This window comes from Pleurodeles waltl, chromosome 8 (assembly GCF_031143425.1).
Source record: "Pleurodeles waltl isolate 20211129_DDA chromosome 8, aPleWal1.hap1.20221129, whole genome shotgun sequence".
NCBI lineage: Eukaryota > Metazoa > Chordata > Amphibia > Caudata > Salamandridae > Pleurodeles > Pleurodeles waltl.
The window spans coordinates 1,442,789,595-1,442,801,528 of NC_090447.1; the positions used below are offsets into that span (position 1 = coordinate 1,442,789,595).

General features: G+C 42.2%; 1 non-coding gene across 1 annotated transcript; it reads left to right on the top strand.

The window, feature by feature from the left end:
• Positions 1-6,213: 6,213 nt before the first annotated feature.
• Positions 6,214-6,327, top strand: LOC138252458 (U5 spliceosomal RNA). Its single transcript, XR_011195204.1, has one exon. It is a non-coding gene; the product is annotated as a U5 spliceosomal RNA (small nuclear RNA).
• Positions 6,328-11,934: the final 5,607 nt, after the last annotated feature.

Here is an 11,934-nt window from a genome sequence, read left to right on the forward strand (position 1 = left end):
CATCGCCATCAAACTCTGTTGAGATATATGCAACACATCATCCTCAAACCACGCAACGATGTCCTCAGATCAGCGCTGCAGCATTGTCGAACCTCACAGTCAGGTCCTGCATCTTTGTTGAATCGGAAATGAGTTGGAGTGCACTGTCAGTACCGAGCTGTGCAACGGCTTGAGCGTGCCGGTTCTTGCAGAGAAACAGCTGTAAAACCCAATTCTAAGGCCTGGGACTGGATTGGCACCTCAAGCAAAGGTAGTACTCACAGATGGCAGAGTCCAGGAGCAGAGTTGCAGGCAGTCTTTGAGGTCCCTGAGACTGCAAGAATAGGGGGCAAGCCAGCAAGTCATTGGAGTCACTTAGATCTGTGGAGGATGTAGAGAGCAAAGTCCAGTCCTTCTCACTGCCAGGCAGTAGGCAGCAGGCCAACACAGCAATGCAGTGGAGCAGAGTGGCAATCCCCCTGGCAGCACAGCAGTCTTTCTTCCTGGAAGAATGTCCTTTGAGATCCAGAAGTGTACAGTTTTGGTGGGGCTTGGGTTCCAGTACTTATACCCAGTTGAACCTTTGAAGTGGGAGAGACTTCGAAGAGAGGCCTTTAAAGTGCACAGGGCCCCTAATTTTCCTTCTCTGTCTCTAGACACTCTACAAGGGGTTATTTTACCCTTTGGGGGGGGGGAGGCACAGTCCTATTCAGGTATAAGTGTTAGCTCTCCCCTCCCATATAGCCCAGGAAAACACATCAGCCAGGTGATGGGCCATCAGATGCAAATATCACAACCCAGCTCCCTTTGTTTGTGACAGTCTGCAGGGAATGCACAAAGTCCAGCTGTCACACTCTTCAGACGTGTATTCAGAGACAGGCAGAGGCACAGAATGGTTAAATTAAGAAAATGCCAACTTTTTAAAAGTTTTATTTTCTGACATACAATTTAAAATCTGACTTCACCATAAGCTGGGTGTTTAAATTGTGAGCCCAGACACCAAAATCCAAATGTCTATCTTTTCCCAATTGGAAGTCGCACTTAAAGGCTGCTTCACGGTAACCCCAATGTTAACCTATGGGAGAGACAGACCTTCCAGTAGTGAAAGTCAAAATGTAATAGTATTTCACTACCAGGACATGTTAAACTTAAAAGAACATGTTCAGCTTTTTAAATACACTGCACCCTGCCCTTAGAGATAACTAGGGCCTACCTTAGGGATGACTTATATGTAATAAAAAGGAAGGTTTGGGCCTGGCAAGTATGTGTACTTGCCAGGTCGAAATAGCAGTTTAAAACTGCACCCACAGGCTCTGCAGTGGCAGGCCTGATACATGTTTAAAGGGCTACTGTGGTCGGTGGCACAATCAGTGCTGCAGGCCCAATAATAGCATTTAATTTACAAGCCCTGGGCACATATAGTGAACTTCACTAGGGACATACAAATAAATTAAATATGGCAGTGGTGGATAGGCCAATGTTAGCATGTCTTAGGGAAGAGCACATACACTTTAGCACCGGTCAGCAGTGGTAAAGTGTGCAGAATCCTAGAGCCAGTAAAAATGAAGTCAGAAAAACAGGAGGTCAGAAGGCAAAAAGTTAGAGGAAACCACACCAAGGATGCCAGGTTGAACAAAAAGGAAGTGAAGTTACCTGGGTTTTCAAAGATCAGGACTGGCCTAATGTCTGAGCCATGCATTATGAACACTGTGTGAAGAAGAGACCCTGAAATACTTGGATGTTAGTATTACTTATTTTGAACAATCTTAGCATTCTTATGAACAATAGTGAGGGCACACTGCACACTCAGATTGCAACATTGAACTTATAAATTTTAATAATGTAGCTTCACAATGATTGCTTTTGATTTTTAATACAAAAATACAGTTCTATAGTGTAATATTTAAAAACATTAATGATAGGTGATATGCAAGTGTGATTAAAAGGCATCTAGGTGAACTGATTCCAATTACCTTTCACTTTGTAGCGTTGGGTCTGTTAGTTTGAAACACAGGTGAAGCATTATCCCTTATTTCTTACATACTGTCTATGACAGAATTTTTCCTACAAACTGACAATCTCTCGGCATTAAGTGGCAAAGGTATTCCATCCCCTAACAGTCTTCTGCTAGTAGAGGTATGTTCATGGACATCATTTTGCTGTTGCAGCTGTGACCCCTGGCATGCCTCTTGTGATCCCTGTCACTGCCTTTGTGACCCTTGGACTCAGCAGTGGCAAAATGAGTGCTAGGAACACGAGGGCAACTCATCCTTATGGATGTCAGTTGGGGCATCCCTTTCCTTGTTTTCTGTCATTTTTTTTATTACTCTAATAGTTAATAACAGTTGTTCCCGCTCCAATCTGAGGAATAGTGGGAAAAAGGTGGACTTTGGAGAAGTTAGATTAACTATTCCAACTCCAATCTGAGCACCAGGAGGGAAAGTGTTGGATTTTGGTGGGATCACATTTCCTATTCCCACTACAACGTAAGTAAATGCATGGAAAATTATGGACTTTCGGAGGGGTTAGTTTCACCATTCCCAATCCAATCTGAACAATAATAGGGAAGGTGTTGGGCTTTGGAAAGTTATATTTACTATTTAAACATACTTAAAATTTAAACAAAAATAATGATAAATACAATTAATTAAAAATCAAAAACTAGCTCCCTCCTTACCAGCTACAAAACACCAGCAAACAATTGAACATTTTTTTAAAGAAACATTATTAACATTAAAGATATGTTAAATAAAAAAAATAAAAACAATACATAAAAAAATCAGTTTCATACTTCCATAATTAAATAAACTGATCAACTAGTTCAAAATTCACCTAAGGTTGTTGTCAGTTAGACAAAAGTCTAGGGGTAGAGTGTTCCATTGGGTTGCTGTCAGGTGTGAAAATGAGCGGCCACCAGATCTGACTTTTTTTGTCTGCTTCGTTTTTGCAAGTGCAAGATTCTGTGATCTCAGATTGGGCGTTAGATTATAGAATCCACTTTGGATTGTAGAATTTCAGGCCTAGTGTTATATAGTGATTTGTGGGCATGGTTGAGACGTTTGAAACTGGCTCTTTTATGCATTGGCAGCCAGCGAAGGGTTGCCAGGCAAGCAGATGCCAGGGCTCTATCTGCCCTTATTGCACACAAGCATTCTATAGTCTGTCTCACGATATTTTGTTTGAGTTGAGGATACTTTTGACTCAATATTCTTGCATCGCAATATTTTTTTATTTATTGGTATTATATATTTTGGTAGAATACCCCACCACCAGTTGCCAGCGCATCTTGATGTGCAATGGCAACGAGGGAATGGACTCTTCCCCACAGGTCATTGCACCACTTGCGGATGTCCTCCTGTGAGAGTCTGGTACTGGAGACAACATGCACCTTACCATGATTCTGTGTCACATTCGCCTTTCCTGACTCGGGTGATGTCTGGACTAGGGCCCCAAATAATTGGAACTCAACCCTAATTAATTCATCCACTATCACAGTTAACTAATTTTCAGAGAATCTGGGTTGGCTTTTTCCAGACATTTAATCACATAATCAAGACACAGGTTTGCTGCTGGTGCTTCATGTTGTGAGTGGCAAATGAGTTGTGTGGTTCGGACAGTGTCTTTTGCAGTGGGAGCTAAAGTTGGTGTTGAGTACATTTTGATCAGACATGTTTTGACATACAACAACAATATGACCACGGCACACAGTATAGTATGATAACAGTTCGTATTGGGGACTAGTGTCCCTGGTGTCCAAGTTCCGGATATGGATGACAAATTTGAGAAGTCCTCAGTTGGTGATGTGAGTGTCTTTATTTGTAGACTCAATATGCCACAAACTTGCGTTGTCAACAGGAAACAGCCAACACGTGTTTCGTCACACAAGTGACTTTATCAAGGCTGGGCCAATTGGCCAAGAGATGAGAAGTAAGTGGAGTCGATGAAGTTGAGCGCAAGTAGTATTGATGTGAATGGCTGAAAGTAGGTAACAAGCGATCCAGTAAGAAGCAGGTGGGCAAGGTGGGCCTTGATAAGCCTCGGTTCAGGACCCTGTAACAGTGATGGAGCGGTCGTCAATAGAGCTCGAGCGCGTCTTGGTGTTTTGACATACACATATGCCAATGCTTATTGACATGTCTGTCATCCAGAACCCTACCCCCTACTGCTGTACTTTGTTGTGAGGGTCCCTCCATCCACTCTGCTGGAAAACATCCCTTTATTTGGTGGGTATACCAATGCTGATGAATTGGTGTCCACCTACAGCGGATGGGGAAACCAATGCCAGACGAGTGATGTTCAGCTAACCGATTGTCTGGCGGTCTTTCAGGTGACACCTTAAATAGAGATGATAAATAACCACCAGCCTGACTCATGGATCAGGTCTGCTATAACGGAGGAACTACAGTCTCTCTTCCAAACTCTAATTCAGGCTCTATGCTTGGATCATTGCGATTAACTCATGACCATGCCCTCCAGCCTTGGAAGATATGGTCGAGACAACGCATGCTGGTGTATGCCTCAAAACAGCAAAACTGAAAAACAAAAACAAAAGGACAACTAAAGAAATCAAAAGTAGCAGGCGTCAAAGACACAGATGCACCCCTGAACCAAAGTAAACATAAGAGACTATGTACAAATGATGCTCAAGACAGTTAGTAACAGAAGAAGGATTGTTACTGAGACGTGGCTGGATTGTGAGTCATGTTTCTCTAGTACCAAGCACTCGGAAAACAACAAAGATACAAATATGATAAAAAGTTTGGTTACATGACATTGATCAACAAGTGGAGAATCTGTTGGATGGCTGTATTCCCTGCCAGAAGATTATTCCATGTGAGGTGCCATCATGCAGGGGACTCCTCCTGCACCCCGTTCTGAATTTAGTTGCAAAGTTGCAAATGGTTCATAAGATCACTATTTTGTTTGTGGTCATTGGAGATTACTGCCATGGGTGCCAGTTCACCAAAATGCAAGGAGTTTCAGAAGTGACATCACAAGCCACACCATTTAACCTTTACTTTGACTCACATACACTTGTTTACACATACACACATATTAACACACTCTTTCACATAAATACACTCTCACCTGCAAGCATGCGTACAACATATATTTAAAAGCATTTTTTACTTACCATAGCTGCCAGATAAGGTCATATTCCAGCTAATTGTACTCCACTTTTTATTACAGAAATAGTGAATAATATTATCCACTATTTGGGTAGTAAAATAATTGACAGAAAACAATGAAAAAGGGTCCCCAGTCGACATCCATTAGGACGAGCTGTCACTGTGTTCTTGGTACTGATTTTGCCACCTCAGAGGCCTGGGTTCGCAAAGGCAGAGCTAGGGGTCACAAAGGGCAAGCCAGGGATCGCAACTGCGCCCCCGAAATGACGTCCATGAATACTGCAAATAACCAGAAGGTTGAACGGATACAGTGTGCTTTGTCAGATGAGGTGAATCTTTTGTTATAATTAGTAAATGCGTACGTTTGTCCTTCCTTGGGGCAGTTTTATCGCCTTGGCCATTGACCCTGTCACATGGTTAACTGCACGTTTGCCGATACGTTTGACTGTAAGTGAACTTCTTTTTCCTTTTGTGTCCCTCCCTCGTGCTCATGCTTATGGCAGCCGTGGCACTTTGAATTGGCTCGCTTATGTCAGCTATATTACTTTTCATTTTCAAATTATGTGGCAAGAAAATTCCAGTTAGGAATTTACAACGCTAATAGCTTTTACTTGTTCCTCTTTGCCAATACTTGTTTTGTTACAGCATCTGATGCAGCCTTATAGGCTTCAAGTACAAAACACACTGGCTCATTCATTGTCTCAGAAAGAATAGCACCAAGACAGCGAGCATGCTTTGACGTAGACATATAAAAATCCTCTTCTTGGGTGCCACCGGTCCTCACAAAAGCCCATGTGAGGCACCATTCAAAATGTGCAGAGTCAAAGGAGCTGATATTATGACTTGAGTAGGGAAACTATTGTGGTGCAGCCTTTCCTGTCAAATGACTTACAACTAAATTTACATATCTATAGTTCTGTGCCACTTCTGAGTTCCTCTGTTGTTTCTTTTTGTGTCAACAAGTGTTTTATCAATGTCCCGGATTACAACAATTATTATAAACTGATTTTATGTTAAAGGGTTTTCGAAGATGAACTTAGTAAACTAAATCATCCTGACATTCTGTGGAACGGTGTTTCCTAGCACCACAGACGGCGGCCAGAAAAAACATATACTCTTCAAATCAAATAAATCTCTTGTCTTTTGCTAAAGATTTCCATGGAGAGGAACATTTAAGAGATTCAACAAAATTTTTGAAGGCTCTGCCAAGTGCAGGGTTACCCTTATTTAGTAAATGAAAGGATAACTATGTAGTAGACAGATTGATTATTTTCTGGTTCCTCTAGTGCGACAAAATTCTTTTGTTATCCGTTGCGCTTTTTTGGGGTGATTCTTACTGTGACGCAGTTAACCTATAGCCCTGTTGGGGAGTGATTCTTACTGTGACGCGGTTGACCTATAGCCCTGTTACATGACATATAAAAAGGACGCCTGCTGCTCAAAAAACTCCATATTCTCCAAAAGGATCTACTACCATGTGGGAAGCAGCGATATATAACAACAGGTAAGGAAGGATCAATTGGTAAATGAAACACGTAACTGTATCCAAACTGGGTTTTATTTCTGGATCGGCTGTTGCTTCTCCTTTCTCAATGATTATTGAGATTTTATTCAAATCCCCTCTGTGACTCAATTGTAAAGATGTGTTAAAGTATACATTTATATATATATATATGTGTGTGTAAAATGTATGTATATTTATATCATGCGATGGTCTAATGGCTGACTTTGAAACTGGTGAATAAAGTTCGAATCCAGCACAATTAACCTCTTGCAATCCTGGGAAAATCACTTAATCAACCCTTGCCTAAAAACCACAAGCAATAACAAAGCCAATAGGTCGTACTTAGGCAAGATCTATTGGCTTTGTAAATGCTATTTCTTAGCCATGTACAGCAGTGTGGCTGCTATTCAACAAGGCTGAAAGTAAAAAAAAAAAGTGCTATGGCGTGGTCAACGCTTGCTCCATGATAACGCTTTTTTATTTGATTTTATTTTGAACCATGCTGCACAGCAGCCGTGCAGCTGTACAACATGGCACAAAAGATTGACAAAGTCAATAGGTCTTGCATAGGTGAGACCTATTGGCTTTATCAATGCTTTGAGGAAAATTGATATGATGAGGCTAGCGCTGGACGTGTCTAACTTATCCATTAGTTTGAGCGCACAAGTGCTTTGACCTGTTGTGATCTATCTGTGGGCTTTTAACCATGCCACTGCTCGCCCATCACTATCATTCGTTCATGGGCTTGCCTTTCAAAAATCCTTTGTTATCATTGGTAAGTGCTTCATGTTTGTCCCTCCTTGGAACAGTTTTGTTACCACCTTGGACACCGACCCTGTTACATGGATAATTGCACACTTGCCGATACGTTTGACTGCGATCAAACTTCTTTTTCATTTTGTGTCTGTGGGCTCGATTCATGGCGGCTCTGGCACTTTGAATCAGCTCACTTATATCAACTGTTTTACCTTTCATTTTCAATTTATGGGGCAAGAAAAGTCCAGTTAGGAATTTATAACGCTAATAGCTCTAACTCGAGCAAATGTGAGACCCATTGCATTGCAAATGCTTATTTATACTGCTCATACTCCCACTTGGAATATGACATTTCACTTAGGAGATCTAAGAAGGTCATAGACCTTTCACAGCCCCTAAGGCAGTGGGGGGGAGCACTTTCTTAAACCGTGCAACAAAATCAAGCCAATTGTAGACCCATTTCTTAAAACTGCAGAATGGGGCTGCACAAAGCCATTGACATTGCAGCATAGAGGCTGAAAGGATGGTCACTTAATAGAAAACCACGTTCCTGTGTGTGGACGTGCCTCAAAAACATCATTTGAAAAAAAAGACGTGCAGCTCCTTTTTAGGTGCACGCAGTTGTAAATATAACACCTTATGTATCAGTATTGCCTGTACAGAGATATGTGTGGATATCTATATTCCCATTCATACACTGTAGACATATGTGTGTCTTAACACATGTATGTGAATCAGAGAGGCCACTTTAAAAGGAGAGGCGCAAAGAAACAACACGGCTGCCCTAGAGATGACCTATTGCTTTCAAGTCACTTGAACACATCAGAATTTCCATTGTTGCGGTTAATTAATTAAAACTGATGAGTCACCATGATTATAGGCTGTTTTTCTGTTTAATGTAGTGAGACTGATTTGGTAAATGCTTCATTGCTGTAGCTGTGCAGTGCAACATATGGGCAGGAGACATTTAGGGGCATATTTACAAGCCCCTACCGTCACCTTGCGCCACCATTGTGCTATTTTATTTTAACACTCAGACGGCATTTCCCCCACCCGTATTCACAAAATGGCGCAATGCTTGCATTGTACTACTTTGCAACCCCTTGCACCACATTATGCTTGCGTCAGGCATAATGTATTCAAGGGGGGTGTTCCGACGCAGGGAGGATTGAAAAATGGCATAGTGAAATTTACATTTCATTGTGCCATTTTCCCCTTCATTTTTAATGCCCGCTCAGTGCAGGTGTTAAAATGATGCACCCATTTTAATCAATGGACCTCCTTGTGCTTTGCTGCACTAGCATCAACATTTTTGACACTAGTGCAGCAAAGCACCACAATAGGGTCAAAAAAATTGATGCTATTGTCCTAACGACCTCCATGTTGCGCCAAAGGCAAGTACGGCACAAACATAGTGTCGTTAGGTGGGGTAGGGGCAATGCAAGAAAAGTGGCACATCGCGACCAATGTACCATTTTCTTGTAAATATATCTCTTAGTGTGTCCCTGAACAGACGTATATGCAGTGGGAGGGAGCGCTTTGGTAAACTGTGTAACAAAATCAAGCCAATGGTTAACCCCTTTCTTAAAACTGCAGAATGGCGGGTTAACCCCTGCTGCCTTACCTCTCTAGCGTCTTCATCTGCCACAAAATGAAACCAGGGCTTCCAGCCTTTGCATGCTGCTCAATGCAGGCCATGGCACTCCAGACAAGATCCGGATCTGTGATCCCAGAAGCTGTCACTGCAGTATGTCATGGGCATGGTCTACCAGCCGACAATGAGGCAGCCATATTGGAACAGGTCCAAATCTCAAAAGAAAATGCAGTAATCCGTGATTAACATAATAAATAAAATATAATTTAAGCACTTGTGGGATGTGCTTGTTTAAAAATGAAGGTTTGGGGTTAGGGTCGCACCATGTGTGAGGACACAAATAAATAAATGCACCCTTTCAAGGGGCGAGAGCTGATGTGAAAACCGCACTGGTACCCCAGAACATACACAGACCTTTGTTTGACTTTACAGTTAACACTGCAAACTGAAAACAGCCACTCAGCTCAGACCCTGCTAAGCTGAAATACAGTTGAGGCATTCAGAGGAGCTGCCGAGTATGCAGATACTAAAAAAAGGAGATCGGGTCTTTCTACAGGGAGGCCACGACGTGGCAAGCCCACATTCCTTTGTGTACTATCTGCATCCAACATGGCAAGCATCGGTTTCATTCTTACAGAAAGAAATACATTCTTTAAGAGTATAAATCACAACGTTAAGGTTTTTAGCCATTGATTTTTATTGTATTTGAAGAGGTGTATTTTCCTCATTGATTTCTATTGAGACCGTTCTGCTTAGTGGGAAGTGCTCATTGAAACTTGCTATTAAAAAAAGCATAGTTTTAATTGAAGTGCAGAGGCCATGAGGCAGGTCCCGCACCAAGTACAAAGTGCTCGTTAAAAATTTCAACCCCAAAGATAAAACAACAATGTAAAATAGAAAAATCACTAGCGCTTGTGAACACGCACCCACAGTGTAACACGAGCAGGCAAGGAAAAAAAGTAGTCCCCATAAACAACAGATAAATACCTAGAGTGCAAGAATATAGTATTTGTCTGGTGCTCCTCAGCTAAGAAGGGCAGTGCGGTATCGGCTATGTGAAAAAGTTGGGAGTCAAAAAAGAAGGGCGACACAGAAGTCAACCTATGGCAAGCAGCAAGCGGGATCAAAGTCCTTCTACTGAAAACAGCAGGTCTTGCAGACAGCGCATGCACACTGCCTAGGCTTGACCTAAAAACAGGGACTGTCTACACAAACAGTAGTCCACCTTTTTAGAGACTTATTTTAACTTCATTCTAGCTTCTCCCCACATTAAAAGATAACACTGACAAGGCACTGGCAAAAAGGGTGCGGAGGTGTAGGAGGGAGGTGGCTGTAGAGTTGCCCATACTCACACCCACCCCCTTTTCAGGGATACAGCTGGATAGCAAACTTCATTCTCCATTCAAGTATATAATTTTAGTTTTTCCATGGTACCCGCAGGGTATGCTGCTGAAGCACTGCGTGGCAGTTACTGAGTCAACAATGGAGTAATGGTTTGATAGTGAAAGTAAGATAGGAGGAAAAAAGCAAAGTTATATAGTTATTCGCATCTGTGAATTTACTGGTATGAACCAGCAAAGAGCACTATTCTGTCACAAATAACCATCCAGATGACATGTTTCTGCAATTTTGTAATCGCTGCACTTTTATTTTTGAGTGCAGCAGAACTACTTTTTCATTCCCTAAACTCTCCATTAAAATAATTATTAGAAAGCCCTTTACTTTCCTCTTTTTTGGGTGGTGGAAGCGTGGGAAGGAAGGAGTGGGGTGCTGACATTTTTGGACTTGCACTTGAGGTACCCTCACCGACGGGAGATAGGAAGTATGTCTTTTTTGGTCTCACAATATGTTTAGCACGAGCACCAACAGTATATATGCCCACATTTAAGAAAAGTAAAGCAGGAGATTTAAAAAAAAAAAAATCCAGAGAATTTTGTTTTTTTCCCATTGACTTCTATTGAAGCAGAGCAATTTCAGGCCAGTGAGAGCAAAAACAAAGCAATTTTTGGCTCAAAAAATTAGGAATGTCCCGTCAGAATCAGGTCTATTGTAGTTGCGGCAGGCGACGAGGCAAAGTGGCAGGCGTGGGGAACAAAACAAAAATAGAAAACATTTTCTTTTCAAAACTTACCTTGACCACATCGCTGCACTGCCACTCTCTGTTTCATTGAGGCCCAGGCTTCCAGCCATCCCTGCGGCCAATCCTGATGCTGCTCAGAGCAGCGTTACGATTGGCTGGAGTGCCTGACTTAGGAGCTCCGAGGCAGAGTCGAAGTCTCTGCCTACTCTCTCCAACCGGCAACACAGTGCTGGGTTGGAGAGAGCCCTGTCCGTATGTGTGCCTGACCGACCCGAGACGGCCAGCCAAACCTACATGCGCACTGAGGGGAGTGCTACACTCCCCTCCATGGCTGTCATCCCTCCATGGCCCCGCCCCTTTAATACAACAATAATAAACACTGTTTATCATTTTATTTTTAAAGGTTTGAAGCTGCTGCTGTGCTGTTGCTGATGCTGGCTGGGGTCGGGGCGACGCTCCTCCGCCTTGGTGGAAGAGCCGCCCCTGGTCTATTTTCATGTATGCAACATATATGTATCTGTTGCCAATTTGTAGTTGAGTAACTCTTTGCATGGCAGAAAAAACTGTGTTTTTCCTACTTCAGTGTGCCAATTATGGAGCATATGGAAAAGCATTATTTTGCCCATATGCACACATGCCGCGCTCCCAAATCTGCCAATATTTAATGTGATTAGTCACGTATTTGTACCATTCATTTACGTGGAGTGTAATCACAGAGTCTGATGGCTATTTTGTGTTTTCTGTTGAGTTGGCGTTCCGCTAGGGCATTCACTTTCTTTTTAATTTTACTTTTCCTAATTACTTTGACACATTCAGTAGAATGTGCATGAAACTTGGCAGATAGTTAGCCGCGTTCACCTCAGGTTCTACAATTAAAACGTCTTGTAGAGTG